A 19,822-nucleotide genomic window follows, 5' to 3' on the forward strand; every position below is an offset into this window, starting at 1 on the left:
AGACGCGGAGTACGACCTTGCGGCGGGCCTGGCCTAGCTCCGACTTCTCCGACCGGGCCTCAGACCGCATGAGGTCCCGCAGCGAGAAGGACTACCGACTGCACAAGCACTTCCCCCCAGCTTTTATTTCCCAGGCATCACGGGGCTACATGACATCAGGTTTGTAACATAATTTGTGTATGCGAGAGAGCTTTATTGCGAGGCTGCTTCGGCATGTGTGTCTGCCTGGGAAGGATGTGTTGGTGGGTACGGAGGGGAGCCTGCGATCGGGAGGCTGAGTTGTTAGGAATAATGAAAAAAAAATAGCATACATCCACCATTTTGTACCTCTGCAAGATTCACAGCGGTGTCCTCGCAATATGGTGTTTAAAATCTGTTAGTCTAGTGAAATAAAATGTATGATAGATACGGTTGCATCTCTGTTGCGGAAGAGCAGACAAAAATGACTGGATGTGCAGAGCATGGAGCCCTTTGCGCCTTTTGTGCGTAAAAGCATGTGCTGGATATTTACTGCTCTCCCACACATTCCTCTTAAAATGCAGTTAACTCTAGTTAATTCATCAGATTTTCGTGTTTTTCCATTTTGGAAAGGAAAAGGGTTACTTGTGGTTGCAAATGCAGTTGTCTTGTTACAGTCTCTCAGGCTTTCAGCTGCATGTTTCTGCAATGGCAAGGCATGTGTTGGTGAAAATGACTGTAAACACATTTGCATTTGTTTTTTGAGGTGTAGAAGGAGACCAGACCTCTGTATGTGGTGGAACACACACGTGCATGTATATTCATTTGTCAGTGGCTTCATTTTTCAAGGAAGGCCGTAGGGAAATAATAGACACTGCACCAACATGTTTGTGCATGGGAAAGAGAAAGCACAAACAAAACAAAAAACAGCGCAGGGAAAGGCAGGCATCCGGGAGAGGCTTGGCCTCCGATGGAGTGCTGGTGAGATTTTGGAAAGCCTCAGTACTATTTGTAGAATCTGCTCCATCCAGAAATGCATCTTAATGGCCTTGGAATTAAGGCATTTCATAAACACCCAAAAGACGACTTGGGAAAATGCTGATGGGGAGGGGGCCAGGGGCAGAAAATCCTGGAAACCTCCTTTGTTGTTCTGCTGCCTGTTTATTGTGATGATAGGACATAATGTTTCATTATTATGATGGCAAATTCCAATTTATCACAAAGGCACGTTTCTCCCTCTGAGGCACAATTTAGGTTGAGTAGGCAGATTCCTTGAAAGGAGAAAACTAAGGTATTTATAATGCATTACTGAAAACGTCTCCGGCCCTGTACTGCTGTCCCCTTCCGCCCCATTTCTGCTGCAAAGGTTGAGCCAAAGATTGTGGTTTTCAGTTCTGTGCTCACTTTCCTGTCTCTGGCCCTAATAAACATATCTCTTTAGTCAGGATGGGTTTTTCATGTTTTAAAAGTGCCTCGTGACTAATTTTTTTCTTTCATGCCCAAGTACAAGAGAAATAATGTGCATTTTATTGAAAAATCTGCCTGTGTAAGAGTATTGTGTTATTTGGCAATTGGTGCTCTGCTCTGGTTCCTGGGAAGTCACATAGTGAGTGGAAACAACAAGGAAAATTTATGCTTGGACAGCTGAAGAGGAGAATGGTTGTGTTGAAGTGGTTGACTTGTTCCATTGGTGCTGCAGGACTTGAAAGTGTCTGGAAAGCTGAATCTGACAATACTGCAAAGATTTTTCTTGTTCTGGGTGAATGTCCTGGTATTCCCAGTGTAAGATACCCTGTGTCAGATCTGTTGAAGTCAGTACTTTTTAAGCCCTTCTTTCAGTATGAAAGGCCATATTTAAGAGAGAAGCAGCTCACGTGAGCATTTTGTGCCAAGTGCTGTGGTTCTTGCTTGTTTTTAATTCTTCAGCAAAGTGCTCTGGCTCTGTGAAAGCTTTATGTTGGCAAGATTGGTACCAACCAACCAGACAGTCAAACACCAGCAATCTGCAGAATCAGATATGTCACCCTGCATTTGTTGGCAGATACCCGTGTCCTTGAGAGGTAGGAGGGGGCACAGAATTTTAATCTGCTATAGATATTTTAGAGTAATCTCCAGGCCAAGAATACTTGTTTATGACTATAGAGGGTAGTCATTTCACTTGCAACAACTGAAGATAAGAACAAATGTTAAGTTTTACTAATTTGTTAAAGTTTTTGGAGGGAGAACATGTTGAAAATTAAAATCAGCAAATATTTGTTGGTTTTGTTGTTTTGAGTTTTTCTTGTTGTTGTTGGTTTTTTCAACCTTAACAACAGCTTGTTAGGCTTTTATCTGGAAATGTAATTGTTCTCTCATAGTGGATAGTTGCCACATTCATTTTTTTTTAAAGGATCCTTGTCCACTGCCTTTCCAAATATTAGTTTTGGGAGGAATAGCTACTGTGTGCACTTCTCACTATTTGGAGGAAACTCTCTTCCTTGCAGGAAATTTGTAGGAAGTCCACTGGTGTAAAAACTGTGAGTATCAGGAATACAAATACTTTCTTTGTCACCCCGAGTGTTGCAGAGGAGAAAGCATCCTGAAACACATGGGCTTTTCAGAGGGCTGCATTCTGTTTATCCAACCATTTAACCTCATCACCATTAACATTGTTGTGGTTATCTTTTAATTAAATGCCTCATTGTTTGGAATGGGGGTGGAGGGTGGGAAAGAAACCTTGGGGTTTTGCCTCAATTACTCTGCTTGGGGAAATATGGAAATGCATACAATCAAACAACCTTCAGTAAGATGCTAAAAAGCTTGAAATCTTAATATTCAAGTATGCCTGAATTGAATAGAGAAGCTATATATATTTCTTTCAGCACAGAGAAATACTGAGTAATGGTTCTGCAGTCAGTGCCATAGTGTTTTGTATGAGGAAAATACAGTCCCTAAGCAGAACCATGTTTATAATGGAAGTGCAAACCTCATGCTACAGCAGTGAAGCACATCTGATTTTGAGCAGCCTTTTCAGTAAAACTGAGTAAGGAGCAGTTTGATATTTGCTTGATTTGAAGCAGCATTGGTGGCTGGCCAGTCACATTTTCAATACTCGGGGAACAAACTGCCCATAATTATAGAAAATTGATGCAGATGCAATTCATATGAAATCTAAAGATTGTTTGACAGATGAATGGAGATGGAAGTAAGGAGGGAAAAAAGCAGACAATTTAGAAAATCACACATTTTTGCTTCTGAATAATCTCTTGATACGTGCTATTAAATAGGCTGTACTCCAGGGTTTCTTTAGGCCTCCTAGCAACCACTAGGTTCAAAGGCCATGCAAGGAGTTCATTGTTCATGCAGAATATTAATTTCCCAGTGGAGGACTGCCTTGGAGAAAAAACACTGAAAAAGAAAATTACAACAATGTAGAGCTTTGACCTTGTGTGAGAAGAGAGGCTGAAAGTTTGAATCCAATACAATTCGTATACATGTATACAGTACCTCTTACTGAAAAGAGGGAAATATACTTGAAGTTTGTCATGTATTGCTGCTTAATTCAAGGGAAAATAAAGAAATGATATGCAACTGCCAAGCAGGATAAAATTTAATGCAACTTTGGTGGTCTCCAAACAGTTAAACGAAAAAAAAAAATATATACATATATATATATATATATGTGTATATATATATATATATATATATATATCTTTTCAAATATTAGAAGCTTCTTGCCTTTTTTTTCCCTCCTTTTTTCCTTTTAAATACGAAAGCAAAAGCAAATCCTGGATTTTGTTTTAGCAGAGAGAGGAGCTGTACCCTGTGATCGACCCAGCCATTAAATATTAATGGAACTGAGTAATGCTCTTGAAAGATAAAACTTTCCCTGCAGCCTTCTTCATTTACTTGAATTGACAATTTTGGTGTTGGAGGTAACATATCAGTTTGAGATGGAGGTGGTCTAGGGTATCAGTCACAGCATGAAGAAATGTCTGAAGAGCTTTCTGCAATGGTAGAAACTAATTCCAGAGCATGGTTGTTTGGAGGTTACTTTTGAAAAGTGTGCAGTTACTTTACTGCTCTTTGCTTTACATTTTCCTTGCAGAGGTTTCAGTCCTTCAAAGTTGAAGAATAAAATTCAGTCTCGTTGTTGTCTGCTGTTACTGGAGTTTGATTACCAAGTTCAAGTAGAAGGGAAAGGAGAGAAGTATGTAACCCTGCTATCTAACTGATGGTATCTGTATGCAAATTAAAATTTGTAGGAGGAAAAGGTAACCTCATTCTCTCTTTCAGGAATGTTTGATGAAAGGTCTTGGATAAACTCTTGAAGCTCCTTGAACAGTAAGAAGGATCTTGGGAGTCATCTAAACAAATTTGAGAGTCCTAAGTTTTTGTTTTGTTTTTTTAAAGCTTGAATCTGTAAGTCTAAAGATTAATATTTGGAGATAATTACACATGAGCTGAAGTTTAATGTAATTGAGTTTAATGTTTAATGTAATTGAGAAGTGCCAAATACACGCAAAACTCATTCAGTTCTCCTGTCCCTTAATTCAGTTATCTAAAGGAATATGTTGTAGCTTGAAAGCAGCTGTATTGTAATTAATATTTAATGGAATAATCAGTATTGCATCACCTTCTTTTTTTGAATGCAGTATTAAGAAACAGCTTCCCATATATCTTCTTAACAGTAATGTGATCTCTTTGCTTGCCTGAATTCTGAGTAGTTTTGTGTTGTTTTAGGCCAGACCCACTGCTGGGACAATAAAACCTGAGAGTGTATGGGTGTCAGTGGCTAGTAGGACCAGCTATACCTCCTGGATCCTGCTCAGTCTGTGGTGAGCTGGTGAACCCTGAGGGGGTCGCTCTGTTCAGTTAGTTCAGGGGCTGTGCCTGCTTTATTGCTTGGGAGGTTACTGCTGGGCTCACTGTGTCTTTCTAGTCCCTTTTGGTCTCTGTGGCATCCACTCACTGTGACAGAGAATTAGGAACTTTCACTGCATCCTGATATGGGGGAAGGATCTAAGTGTGCTGTGTCTTCAGAACCACAAACTTGGTTCAAGTTCACAGACCAGTAATTTTTGCACAGTTTCTACTTCATTTTGTTTTCTCCCCGATTTCTTGCCTAAAAGAATTCCAAAGACAAGCTCTTCTGTCCTGTAGAGCCCTGGTTTTTGTTCCTGTGGTTGTATGTGTGGTATTAACTCACATACAGTGCTGTGCCCATGCCCGTGTGTTGTGTCACGGGTATGCCTGGTCCTTGCCCACCAGGTGCCAAGACGCTTTCTGCATGCCCATGAGCTCACTTTTAGACCGAGTTGTGGGCAGTGTCCTGAGCACTGCTTGTGTGACCAAACTGCAGCTGAGTACCTGTTGCTCTTCCTGGCTGTTGTGACCTATGAGTGTGGGGATCCAAGTCTCTTTTCTTCATGGTGTTAGAAGTAAAATCAAAGAGGAATGAATACAACAAAGAAAGAGAACACTGTGTGCCTATCTTACCTAGACCTGTTCATGTTTCTGTCTCAGTTCAAAGCACTCATCTCTGCAGGGCTAAGTTCCAGGTTATTTTTCCTTTCTAGCCCCTTGCTCTTGCTTGCATTCAAAGTTTCCATGTTCTCTGCTGGTTTGCTTGGACCTTTGGCCAGGTTTGGGTGCACAGAGGCACTCCACGATCAAGTCACCAAAGGCTGTCATTGACATTTGTATTGGAATGTCAGTCTGGGTCTGAATACATTTCTAGTTGTGTTTTCTGGTCATCCTGTGACTGAAGTAATTTTTCTATATGCACACTGGGTATCATGATAGACTACTGAAGATACAGGAAACTCCTCTTTCGAGAGTAGACAAGGGTTCAGAACAAACACAGTACTGATTCATCATGAATAGCTCCCAGTCTTTCACAGGTGTAGAGGTTATACCCCATTGGCAACACTTGATGAACCTGAAGGGTGTTGAATATCTTGCCATTTTGGAATTGAATAGCAGCCACATCTTTGCAAAATGCATTATTTGTTGGAGGGGCCTGAAATGTGAGGATTCTGCAGATCACCTTGGGTTAGCTCGATAACCTGCTCAGTTGTGAGCAACAATAGGCCTTCATTTGTATGCTGGAGAGTTCATCCCAGAGTAAACTACTATCTTTGTAACATTCTTTCCATAGTTTAAAGATGTATAAGCACCATCAGAAGACCAGAAAGATTCCATTTTGCTAAGCATGTTGTAGAAATCCTCCAAAAATTGGGGATTTCTTTTCAGTTTTCTGGAAGGTTCTTTAGCATGACTGTGCTTTATATCCCATAGCAGGTTGTAAAATATCTCTGTGAACAGCATTCAAACAGAATCAAATCCAAATTCTGGGCCACGACTCAAGTAAAGCAGTGCTGAAAAAAATTGCAGGTACAGTTACTCTTGGATCCCCCTAAGCATGCTTTTACATAGTTGGAAGTGGCCAGACAGTATCAGCCAGGACCAAAAATTGTCAGCTAAGTTAGAGCTTGTATAAGAATTGCTAAATAACACAATGATATTTGGGTTTTTTCCTTGAAAAACATTATACTTTCCATTAGTGTAAATGACAAAACTACCATTAAATTACCAAAACTGGGTATCTGATGGGTTTGGTGGTGTAGATGTAAATGTTCACTTGGAAATATAGATTGCACCTTGTAAGAAGTAACTAATTAATGCTTCATGCAATTCTGTCCAACCATTGGGTTTAGTTTTTATCAGAAGAGGGAAAATGGATAGAGACCATTAAAACTGAGCCCTGAGTGCCTGAACTTAAACTGAACACTTTCATTTATAGGTCTTTTTTCTAGATTAATTGAATAGGACAAGAAGCAGAAACAAGGGTTAAAAGCTTTTCTAAGAGTCTCAGGAATTGTCCTTCTGTACTTGTTCTTGCAGAATTTTTGGTATCAAGGCCAGTAGCAACCAGAGTAGTCCTAGGGAAAATGCTTGAATATTGAAATTGCAAAAATTTCCCAAACCAGAATTTGTTGCTCCCAAGTGATTGCCTGTAACTATGAAAGGGTATGAAAGTTGTTTATAGCTACTGGCATCCTTTTTTCAGCATATTTTATTGAGTTGGCTGGTCTACTGATGCTGTTTTGTATCTCACTCTTGGATGACATATAGGTGCTGGAATTATCTTGCTCAGATTGCCTGTGGAGGGGGGGTGGGGGAAAAGGAAGACCTGGCTTTACAGCAAGTATATTTGGGTGTGCAGCATGATGGAGTGGGCAGAACAGTCTAGTTTAGACAGAATCCTGATCTGTATTGGCAGCTTTTAAACAGGCAGCAAAAGGTAACTGAAACAAGAAAACTTGATTTTCAACAGGCTTGAATTCATTATAAAGAGGATAGCAACTTCCCCTTTTCCTTCCCTCAAAGAGAGATTAAAATCACTGGGTTTGAAAGTTAGTAGGCGAGGGAGGTATTCCCACTTGGATCAGTCACTGACTTTGTTTTCCTGGGTACTTTTAACTGTTTTTGCAGTTCTCTGTGCTTCTGTTTTAATCAGTTCAGTAGGAGAATCTTTACCTTTGTTTTATACTGTAATATTGCCCATCACAAAAAAAGGATCCTTTCTCAACCCAGGCTTTGGTTTGGTAATGGCAGCTAAGAGCAGACATCCAGTAATAGGTGTGTTCAGTGTGCACATAGCAATCCTCATTCTGCAAGTGAAATCCCGTGTTCAGAACAACACTGTGTTCTCAGAATTTTCCATCTCACTTCCTGCAAGCCAGAAGAGAGAGCCTGTTTATAATACCAGCAGTAAATGGTGTGGCGTGAGTGTTATTTGGTACTGTTATCACTATTACCTTGTCAACCAGCTCCTCACAACCCAAAAATAGTTCTGTTTTTCATCAAATTGTAGATTATGCGATTCCTAAAATTTTTGAAGCGTATATGTGTTTTCTTGTTGCTTCAGTGGGAAATACTATCTGCAGAAGATAGCTACAAATGCACAATTTACGAGAAATTTTAAGTTGTGGTATTGAAAAAATGCATCTCGATGTTTTTATTAAATTTCATAAGGTGTAGAAGCACCAGAGTAAGAATGAACTTAAATTGCTTTTATTTTGTGGACCTTATGTGGATATTTGGGTATTGTGAAAAAGAATGAAGGAAAAGTTGATCACATTTATACTGGGTCTTTTTATTTAACTAAAGGAGCAAGAAGAGAGACAGCTGAGGCATCTTGCCAGTCTTTCATTTTGTATGTGTCTTGCAAAGTTACTCCAAACCTTTGTTTCTGTGTGATACATTAAAGGTATAGGCAGTACAGTGCATTCAGCTTTCAGCTCTAAACAATTAAGCAGTAACTGCTTCTGCGGAGCAGTTTTTCTTTTCAAAAGTTGTCCAGATAACCTAGATGAACTGTAGCTCTCTCTATTCCCATGCCTCACTGACCAGGGGTTTTATGTTGAAAAGCATGTCTAATGTGAGAGTAGAACAGGCCCACAGATACTACTTGTCATCTCAGACATGATCAGGAGTGCAGGTCAGTTTGGCTGGGATGCTGGAACTGAAGGAATATGAGAATATCTTCTTGTGTTTCGGTGATATCTTTCCTCACTGTGGTATTCGTGTCAATGAAGGATCTTGTACATCCATTGTTCAGGTGCCAGTAGTGATAAATCTGCATTTAATGATCTCAAAACATCTTTTCTAGTTACCATTTCCTTTCCCAGCTATATTGTTTAAAGAAAAAAAAAACTGAATGGCTCTTTTTAGTGAATCTGACCTGCACATTTTGAGGCTTAGAGAGTATAATAGACAGTTCAGAAATACTTAATGTGGCCTGGAAAAGGCAAAGTTCAGTATGAAAGCTGAGTTCATCATAACACAGGAAGCTGTGCTGGGAGAACCTAGATTGTATAAATTAGTTTCTTTGCCCATTTGTGTTCTTTTAATTTCCTCCATGATTTCCTATGAATTTCCTGTTGATGACCTGTGACCTAGTTTGTAAATGAACTTCTGGCCATGTGTGATAATGTAAATGCTATAAATTGGACTGTTTATCCTGTAAGCCAGTAAAGATGATGTACTAAATTTCATTGAGATACTTGACTTTGCCTCTTAAATTTTCACGACATTTTAGAGTAAAGTACCATTCTTGATTTTCATAGGACATTCTAAATTCTGCTCTTGTGAGACTTTGCATTCTTGGACCATACTGTGGCCTGTTTCACAAAATGTGAGCCTTAAACTAAATATTTTTTTAAACAGAGTGAAGCAGAAATATTTTTTTACAAGGTTTTCTTCAGATTTGTGTGCTTTTAGGTGTAATTACTGCATTGCTGGCTGGGTGAGTAGAGTGGCCAGAAACTTGAGAGAAGTTTATTGCCTGTAACATGAAGTTTGGAACAGCTGCAAACTCCACTTGTAAATTGCACGTGTCTACAGTACATCTTTTTGGAGGGAATGGAGGACAAATTCCAGTGGCCATGGAAAGTTCACCCAAGGCTCAAGCAATCCCTCAGCCTCTGGTTTCAGGGCAGTTTCATGGATTCATTCAGGAGATGGGATTACAGGTGGGAGAGATTGGCTGGCTGTTTGTCCGTGCACTGACCTCCTCCCCTTGCACTAATCCAGTCAAAAATTATCAATAAAGGGAGTCCATTTTCAGGGAATATTTAGGGGTTTGTAATATGTTACAAATAGATCCTTAGTCTCTGCTTTCATTATGGATGGATGTAGTTACTTTTCTTTCTCTTTAGATACAAATGTTCCATAAGCAATGAATTTCAAGAGTGAAATCTTAAAATTGTATTTGCATGGGATGTCTGCATAGGAATGGTTTTGACTGAAATGTTTTCACAGAACAGAGAAGCAAGAAATGGTTTTCTGCATTTTTTTCCTTCCAGCTTTAATGAAATCTCAGTTTCTGAACAACTTCTTCCAATTTTGTTGGAAAAATATATAGCCATCCCTAAATGAAATATTTTGCATTTTTTGCTTGTTGCTAAAATCATGAGATGTTTTCCTTTGAATCAATCTTGGGTTCAGTCTGTGTAATTATTTTAATTGCAGAAATATTCTTCAGTAACCATAGGTGTAAAATTCAGGCATGTTTTAGAGACCTGGCTTTAAAAATCACATTCTTAACTACCTCTTTTCACAAGAGGCTGGAGTAGCTATGTGAGGCATTGTTTATATTAGAGCCACATACAATAACTCTTCCCCAGATGTGGTCAACCTGTTGTGCAGCACAGTAAAATATGATTTATGTAAGTTTATTTAATTGGATACGTGGCGAGCCTGTGCTCTGTGTGCATGGGCTGATGGTTCTACATGAGCATGTACCTCAATGCCCCAAGGGTCTGGCTCTGTCCTTTAGTGGGAAAGTGCACAGAGTTTTGGTTGACTGTTTAGATAGGAAACCTTAACACACAGCAGTGCTCCTTCCACGAGCAGTGCATGTACTCATCTCTCTTGCACGTGCCTCCATAGGAGAATTGGAAAGGCTGACAAGAATGTAGCTGTAACTGCTGAGTAAATTCTCCCTTTTAATTGGAGTGTGCCTTTGAATTAGGGCCACAGATTGGACAGCTAGAGAAACTGGGACAGGTTTACCAGAAACAAGGGCGAGTATGATGGCAGAGCACAAAAAGAGGAGTCATGGGCAGAGTTGCTGTTCTGCCAGAGAAGGCTGATGTTGTGTTCTGGTCATGAGAAGTACGCTTCACTTTTACCAGCTCACCCTTAGATCTCAATTGAAGTCCTTAGACTGGCTGTATTTAAATCAGGACCATTGATCTTTCATTTACATGTCTCTGAGCTAATTTCAAAATTGATACAATATTTTTTCTGCCTACCAGATGATAATCTTGTCTGATTTTCATTGCAATGCTGATTGTTCCAAACATACCAACAGGTTTTACAGTACATTACACTTGGCTTTTTATGGTTATTCTTTTTTATCCTAACAGTGATCCCTTTTTCACACCCACAGCAGTGTACTTAAGTACAGTGAAGTGTTTCACTGTAGATTACATTTAGAGTTAAATCATGAAAAGGTAAGTTAAAAGAGTTGAAGTAAAAAGCTCAACATGCCTGTGTCATCATAATTCATTCACTAATTAATGTTGGAGTTGAATAGGATGGTGTGGATCAAGCAGTGAGAAAGCATAAAAAAAGGTGTTGATACTGAGTTTTACTAGTATGTTGGTGTCAGACCAAGCTTTGTCAGTACTAGGCATGTCAAAATTGTCTGACAGCACAGCTACCCATGGGAAGTGTAATTTTATCTCTAATAGTAAATTAGCTTCAAACCTGCTCCTCAGATCAGAGCATTTGACCTCTTATGTACTCCTGAATGGATGGATGCGTGTGGTTGCTGTGCATAACTTTAGGAGTGCTATTTTGCTGTGAGGGACCAGCAAGGAGAAATAAAACCATCTAAAACCTGCTCTGGTATACGTTGTCTTTCAATAGCAGTTTTGGATTATGTTTTTCCAGCAACAAGTAAGAACCTGAGAGTGGATGTGCCAGTTAAGACCCTGGTCTGTCTTGCCCACTCTGCTGTGTCTAACTATAACCACAAACAGGTATCTAAGGAAGTGGAGAGAGAAAGCAAGTGCATCTGGTGCTCCCCCAGTATGCTTCTCATCCTTGGCTATTGGTTCAGGCAATACAGTTTGTTTAGCAGTCCTGATGATGTTTTGCTTGCAGGTGCACTCTGTAATAGCAGGCAGTGTTAGGGAGTGACAACCTCGCCTTGCATGAGGGGAGCTGTACTGTGACAGCCCCAAGTTGTGTGCATTGTCAGTCTTAAACTAGCATTAGGTTTCATCCTGTCCTCTTTTGCTGCTTTTCCTAATAATCAGGAATATATGCATGTGAGAAGGAGGTTTTCAGGTTCTTGGTATTTTTGGTGGTACAAAAGCTGATCAGCTGTTAGGTCAAGAGGCAGCATTAATCCCATGTCTCCAAACAACATAGACCTTGTAGATTCCTGTAACTTGGATATTAATAGGATTCATGTCATCACACATTCTCTTCTGAAGTCACGAAAGAAGAAATAATTTGTTAATTATTTCTGTAATTCCATTTACTCCTTTCACATAGTTTTCTTTTCTTAGTTCCTTCCTTTCCTTTCCCTCTGAATTCTGGGCCTCATGAGCCCTCTCATCTTGAAGGTGACATGCCTAGATGAAAGGCCTGCATTAAGCAGGAATTTCTTGTTGTATCAACTCTTGACATTCCAAAAATGTCAAGTCCTGATTCAAATTGCAAGCAGGATCTGGTGCCAAGGCATTAGTTGTTTCCTAGTCTCCTGCTTATTGGTAAAGTGGAACTGCTGTTTCAAGACAGCTGTTGACCTGAGAAAAGGATGCAGAAGTGGATCCTAATGTTTCATGTCTCCCAGGTATCCCTTTTCCTTATTTTGGAGTCATTGGCTGGCTCACAAGATTAATCTTGGTTCAGCTAATAGCTAGAGGCCATAATGTTACAGCATGGCTTCCTGAGCTTATGACACATTGGGTGTCTGTAAAAGTGCTGGTTTTTTGAAGAAGGCAAATGTTCAACATCTCTAAAGACTGATGGACTGCAGGTATTTCACAATTCACATACCTGGATTTTCATATGGGCCTGAACTAACTCTATCCATGTGCTCAGTGGGTTACCTTTGAAAACACTGGTGGAGTGTAGAGCTGAATACAGTCGCCATTCTCTCTGCAGAGCTGCCTAAACATCCATCAAAATTATGTCCCAAGCCCTGTCAATTCATAGACCAGCATAACAGAAATATGTGTTCTGAAATAAATCTCAGGTGTGTTGTGTAGAAGTGGATGGAGACAACTGTGTATGGTGATTCTTCCAGAGATTGTCTGTGTATGCACTGCATGTGGTCCAGCCCTCCCAAGAGATCCACTATGCACATTCAGTGATGCTCACAGGAATCATCTTTTTGCTTGTGTATGTACAAAGCAACTTTGCTGCATGTGCTGAGTGCCATAATATATTTATACATGTTTATATAATTTTACTTTATACACATATATTTATATATATGTTCTTTTTAAGACTGCTCTTTTTAATTTCCACCCTTCCTGTGAAGGTTTCTGTATATTACTTGTTAATGTAATATCAGAGCACATCCATTTAATATGTTTTGCTTGAGGAGGCTGTGTTTTATACCAATATGAGTGTATTTTGTTTATGCTTTGTGTAGATCTGCAGGTGTTTATTTAGCTGTGCATGCTGTTAGTAATTGTAATTGATGTTGGAGATGTGTTTTCTAACAAGAGTAAAATATAAACATTGAAAAAACAATGCAAATGGTAGAAAATATAGGATATAAAACAGTAAATATGATAACAAGTGATAATATTTTCATAATAGACTTCAGTTTAAAAAAATTGAAGAATTTCCTCTCAGCACTCTCTGAATTTTTCACTTGTTTTATTTGCAGAACTGTTGTTAAACACCATTGTAGTGCTGAGATTCTCACAGGACATTGGCTTTCATCCACTCTAGTCCATGATCCAATCTGTCTAGTGGGTGCTTAATCAGAATACCTCCAGAGTCCATGATTTATAGTCTGAAGCTACGATTCCACATTAAAAAATAGCATTTTAAACTCTAGTGCACAATGAAAACATAACAAATGTCATTTGCAGCATTTGAAACCTTTTTTTTTTTTTGCAAATTTTTGTAAATTTTTTGTAAAAGCACAAAAAGTATGTGCTTTTAATCTCTATTAGCTAGGTTAGAAACAGCAGCAAAGATCAAATGTTAAATGTTTAATATGGTTTCTCTAATTGTAGGATCATTAAAAATCACCTCATTGACCATGGGGTCACATTCTTCTTTGTATATCAGTACAATTTTATTGATTTTTACCTGAGTTAGTGCTAGTTTATGGTAGCATGAGAACAAAAGCAAGGCCATTGAGTTCATTGCTGGCAACAATAGAATGGTTTCTATAGACAGAGCCAGGCAACAAAATTGGACTTCACTTGACGGTACTCAGGGAAGACCAAGGATCATTTGCAGTATGAAAGCCATCAGGCTTTAGTCCTGCATTTATTAGTGGCGTTGGTTTATTCCTAATTGTCTGGTTTAGAGGAAGATCATCACACTGCTGTGGAGTATCTCCCTTTGCAGTAGCTGTCACTGAAGTGGGTGCTGTCACTGCTGTGGCAGTGGTGGTGCCCTCAGTGTGCTGTCCCACGTGCATTGCAGCTGGCAATCCCCTGCTTGCACTGGGGTGAAAGGGAGGAGCTGCAGCTCCTGGTGCTCAGCCAGAGGGGAGGACCCTGAGGCACTTATGTCAAAGCATGTAGGTGACAGAAGGGGAAGACCTGGAGCCAGAAGTGGTTACTGCTGAGCATTACTTGTAGACTATTCTAAAATCAGGGCAAGATACCTGGTTTTGTGGTGAGATGTCATACATTGCTGAAATGTGCACTGGTGTGACATCACAAAGTTTGCCTTTCCTTCCTGTGATTCTGACCTGTGCCTTGCTGTCATTGCAATATGGCAGTCCCTCCCCTTGATTTTACAGCAGAAAAGCAGGCAGAAAACTGAAATATTCAAAGGGAGAATTCTTTGAGTGGAGGTTGCAGGACTTTTCCCTGGTAGTTACAACGAGCTATTAAAGTGAAAAAAACCCAGGAAGTCTTTGTGAGCTGTGTTTTCCATCCCGTTCTCTCATCTCTCCCTTCTGGGTGGTTTGATGTCTCTTTGTATGTCTAGGCTTTGGCTTCAGTCTTACCTCAGTACACCTTGTGGTGGGTCACCAAGACTTGTGGGAACATAAGACCTTTGAGGCTGCTCCCCTGTCTGTCAAGTTTGCTTGAGGCTGTCCAGGAGCTGTGATATGGAAGAACAGTGCTAAGAGAGCCAGCAGTCACACCACGCATTCCATTATGAAACCAAACTGTCCAAGAAGTTTACAAACACATCTCCTCTGTGGAGACCCTGATTTCAGATGTTATAATTTACTTAATTGTTACTTTGTAGAAAAATTATGGTTAAACCCAAAGCATTTTACTGAATGCAAAAGCTGTCTTTAATCCCAATTTCATGTTTTCTTCACAAATTAACACATTATTTTCTGATTTTCCCCTTTCCTCTTGCAGCAGTGGAGAAGAATTAGTTGGGTAACTGCTAGAAACCTGTAGGCTGTGCCCTCTGTTGTAAAGCATAAGTGCTCCTTTCTACTTGGAAGCTAGGATAGTATATTTAATGCAGCATTAGGGGGAACATTGGATGTGTAAATATTACAGGAGCAGACCATAAATGAAGTTGGAACATTCAGCAGCACTTCACAACACTGAAATGGAATATATGAAGTGCAGTGTTAGCAAATGTTTATATAAAACATGCTACAGTATTACATTGAACAATTATACCTCTCTTATCTCAGGCATTTATCTCTAGCTAAAGCCAAGTGGCTTGCAGGTTTAAGTTGCTCAGTATTTTTGAAGTGAGTGTGGTAATGACATATGCTAAGCAGCTGCATTTTATGTGTGAGCATTTTGGGTATTTTTCTTGGCCTGACTACTTTTATCTTTGTAGACACAAATGTAGTCAGAAGGAAAAGGCCAAAGTCTAATGAGTTTAATTGCAAGAACTGATGTTGGCACTTGCATTTAAATCTTCTCTTTAGTACTTGCATCTCAACTTTGCCATTTTTGGAAGTCTTTTGTATAGAAATACTAATATGAGTGTAAATCCTCTGCCAGCCCTCTTGTCACCTCTTTCACAGCCAAAAAGGGTTTGGATGGTACAGTGATGGGTGGGATGGTGGGACTCTGAGATCCCTTGCACAAGGAGCTGATGGCCTGCCACCAAGTCTGTCTGACCAAGCATTTGTGAAAGGATGGGTGTAGTGCAAGCTAATATGTTGAATATATCATGGCTACTGCTGTATTGAAAAATTGTAAAAGCTGCCTGAAACCAGTTCAGAGCAGCAGTGAGAGTATATAAAGAGTATATATATGGCTTCTTTAAAGTGATCTAGAAATCATAGTTATGCTCAGCTGTTTCTTGGTATGGGTGGGTTTGTTGTATTGGTTTTGTTCTTTGAAAAGGAAAAGACATAACCTGCTTTTGTAGATAAGAAATTCATGTTTGCTGCATAGTTTTTTCATTTAGTGTGTGAATCACAAAAGTTGGAATCTTATGTTGCTTGTCATGCATTCATGATTAGAGAAGATGACCTCATTGCGTTTGCAGCTATAATTTACATGGAAAAATAGCATTAAGGATCAAATTAATATTGAATTGATAGCTGTTCTCATGATAGTTCATCAAACAAGACCAGCCAGCTCTTCTTATGATATTAGCAAATCTCTGTGCCTTGCCAGTAGTGCAAAGCTTGGAAATACTGTGGTCTGGCTTTGGAGGTCAAGGGTGGGATGTGCTTTCTGGTGATTCTCAGAGCATCAGCAGTACGGAACAAGTGAAGCCAAAAGTAGTGATGTGTGAATGGATTTATAAGCTGTTTTTGGCAGGATTTATAGCCATTTTTTCTCAAAACGTCACTGACAAATCTTTCTTAGACCAAGGAAACAAGTTGTATTTCAAAGACTGTCACCAAGAGAAAGAGACCATTTTTATTTGTTTCCTTTGCTGTTATCTTGTGGTGTCTGCTCAAGCACCTTCATAAATCTCAGGACTTTTGGTGATCTGACAGTGTCTCTATTCTGAATTATTTTCAAAATAAAATAAAACTTTTACCTCTTTATATGCACTTCACCAGCAACTTCCAGATAGTTTCTTGTTGCATTTGTAGACAGTTTGACCTGTAAAATATCAGCAAGTATGAGCAGAATTTCAGAAAACTGTATCAAACCAATGATTTCGAGCTGCTGTTATATCTGCTTTGCTTCTGGTTCTCAGAGATGAGAGTCCATCTGTGCAATGTTTTTGCACCTGGCCTTCACCTTGAACCCTCCTGCTTTTATCTCACCCTCTCTTCTGGGTGCTTGGTCCCACCCAATGACCCTGCTTTCTAGCAAAGCTTCCTTCCCAGACCTTTGCCTTCTGCTGTTGTAAAACACAGGCAGAGCTAGAAGTACAAAGCAAGGCCAGGTTTACTTCTACAGGGGAATCAAAATAGAACTCTGACTAATCAACATAAGCAAGGTGTCAAGATCTATTGGATTTGGGAGTACAGTCAATTTCTCTTCAAGGTGAAGAGAATAATACTGTGAATAATAAAATTCTGTATTTGGAGAAAGAATATTTTTGATTTTTTTATTAGTGGGTGGTGTGCATTTATGTACTGTTTTTATATGGATTCATTTACTTATGCCCAAAAGCAGTAGTGCTTTCCTCACACATAGTCAGGATCTTTTTTACTGGGATCCAATGCAGTGCAAATCAGTGTCTTCTCAGTAGAGATCAACAAGAAGTCATAGCAAGTTCAATCTATTTTGAGGTTTTCTTGCTATCTTTTTATTAAAAAACAGCTTAATTTAAAAATCAAAACCAAATATTGTGCACTGATCATCAGCATGACTCATTTTGTGTTTTGTGGGTAAGTTGTTTTGTTGATTTTGCTGATTTGAAGCATTATGGTTTGGGGGAGATTTAAGGTATTTGCATTTATTGTTTGCACAAGCAGTGTGATATTTTGTCTGGAGATGACAGTGGTATGTTCAATTAACAGTTTAAAACTACTTAAGTAACAGTTTAAAACTACAAAATACCTGCTTGTTAGGGAAAAGTCACTAGCAAAAGCTATAGCAAAATGATCTTGAATTTTTTAAACTAACAAACAAACTTAATCCCAGAAATGCAAATTCAGGTGTAGCATCTAGGATACTATTGTTCCGCCATTTTTAGGCCATTCATTAGGAAGAAAGAAAATAAAAGAGAAACCAGGAGTGAAAGCCAAAATACTCTGACTTTCAATCTAGTCATTCTTCTGTGCAAAAACATTTTTTTTAGATCATGTGGCTCACTTAGGTTGCTCTTAAGCTCTAGTGGCAAGAGTACTTGTTCAGGATTTAGTGCATTCAGGATTTTAAAGTAGTTGACCCAGACTTTTATGTTTGAACTAAAATAAATAGGCATATGGCAAGTGGAAGAACATATAACCACTCTGCTGCCTGAAAATTCTTTTGAGGTCAAGAATTTGAAAAGAGGAACCTATAGTGCAGTTTGTGAATACAATAGGAACAGCTGGTGCTCAGCACTTTTGAAAATGAGGTCACTTTATTCTTGGTTGAAATGTGTAAAATGGGTCATCTGGGCATAGGCTTAAGACAAAGGCTGAGCACGTGGCCATTTATAACCAAGTTGTTCATGTTTCCAGAACTAGTTGGTTAAAAGGATTCAGTGAAACAAGGAAACAATGGGATAGGTCTGCACTATCCCAACTTTTGGAAGCATAGCTCCTTATCGTCTACCAGGACAATAAATCACTGCCATGTATTTTCAAAGATCTGCTAATGCTGAGGATGACATCATCCATATTTTCCACAGTCACCCCTCCCTCTGATGCCTTTCTGCTCGTCCTTCGCATAACCTACTTTAGGAAACACTGCTCTATTGTACAGTCCTTGGGAATGCTGCCTCTCCACCAGTCTCAGTCCTGGGACTTCTCTGGTCCTGCCAGCAAAACAAAGGAGAAAATCCCAAACATGCACAAACTCTGGAGCATCACTAGCAAAATCTAACAGTGCATTAGGAAAGATAACAAAAACACTACTTAGAGCTGATTTATGATTTTTCATTATAAATATTCTGTTAAAAATATACATAGGTTAATGGCATTAAGGCCACATATTTTACACTTTGTTACTTGGACAGCTGTTGCTAACACATCCAAGATGATAGCGTGAGTCATAGGATGCAGGTATATTGAATTGGCAATTTTGAGACTGATACTGGTTGCTATTGAGTGTTGTATGACATGCATAAGAAGTTTGGCATGAGAATTTTTATTGCATTCAATAAGAGAGTGCAGGCTCTTCCAGACCCTGCCTCCAGTCATCCCAATAGCCTGTACAGACTGGCATCTGAATGAGCACCTTGAGTATCAAGATCATAGGAAAAATTCAGATTGGAATGGATCCCAGGTGATTGCAGTCCACCCTCTTCCATGTGAGGCCATGCCATTCCTCTCAAGAGGAGTTGAATCTTTGTGCTCAAACAATGCTTTTTAAATCAAAGTAAATTCTATTAATTTATTTGGGGACTACTACATGCAAATCTCATTGGCTTCAAGCAAAAGCTTGAAGCCCATGCTAAAGTAAATTGCCCATGCTGAAGTAAAGTTAATTCAAGGACTACTCATTTTGTTGTTAATGATCTCACCTAGAAGAGTATTTTGTTAAACCTAGCCATTTATTGCTTTAGTTGCAAAAATAATGATTTTATTGATTGCATAACACGTCTGTGTCTTTGTTTGCATTTTTCATGCAGTTTCGGGACTTGTTGATGATTCTTGGCCCAAGAACGTATGTAGTTACATTGGCAAGAATAAACAAAGCAGAAGGGGAAAACACCACCCTGTTCTCAAATCCTGTGTATTTTGTCTCTGAAGGTGAACTTGTGCTGGAATTATTCAGGGCTGCAACTCATAGCTAGCACCACATTCCAGATGAGCCCATGGGAATGCTTCTCATTATTTTCTTATAACTGTAAGTTTAATTTTCTAAGGCAGGCTTGAAGATTGCCTTTGTATGAGTGAGGTGATTTGCCTGTCTAAACCAGGCTTACATTTTGGCTAGTCTTTAACAAGAGCTGTCAAAACGAGCGTGGAGGAACACAACCAAGTGGTGATAGCAGCAGTACAAGGAGTTCTGGACTGGAAAAGCAGAATGCAATTAGACATTTCCACGGCTGGCAAAGTGCAGCGAGTACTAAGCTGGGATATCAGCACACATTGCTGCAGAACAATGTTGCTTCTTTGATG

General features: G+C 39.4%; 1 protein-coding gene across 1 annotated transcript in view; it reads left to right on the plus strand.

Annotated features, from left to right (window-relative positions):
• The first annotated feature begins 91 nt into the window (after positions 1 to 91).
• Positions 92 to 19,822, plus strand: part of STOX2 (storkhead box 2) — a 70,763-nt gene continuing 51,032 nt past the window's right edge. Inside the window, exon 1 of the mRNA XM_058804033.1 lies at positions 92 to 159. The gene's annotated coding sequence lies outside the window, so the exon portion shown is untranslated. The remainder of the gene's footprint in view (positions 160 to 19,822) is intronic.

Source organism: Ammospiza caudacuta, chromosome 4 (assembly GCF_027887145.1).
Source record: "Ammospiza caudacuta isolate bAmmCau1 chromosome 4, bAmmCau1.pri, whole genome shotgun sequence".
Lineage (NCBI taxonomy): Eukaryota > Metazoa > Chordata > Aves > Passeriformes > Passerellidae > Ammospiza > Ammospiza caudacuta.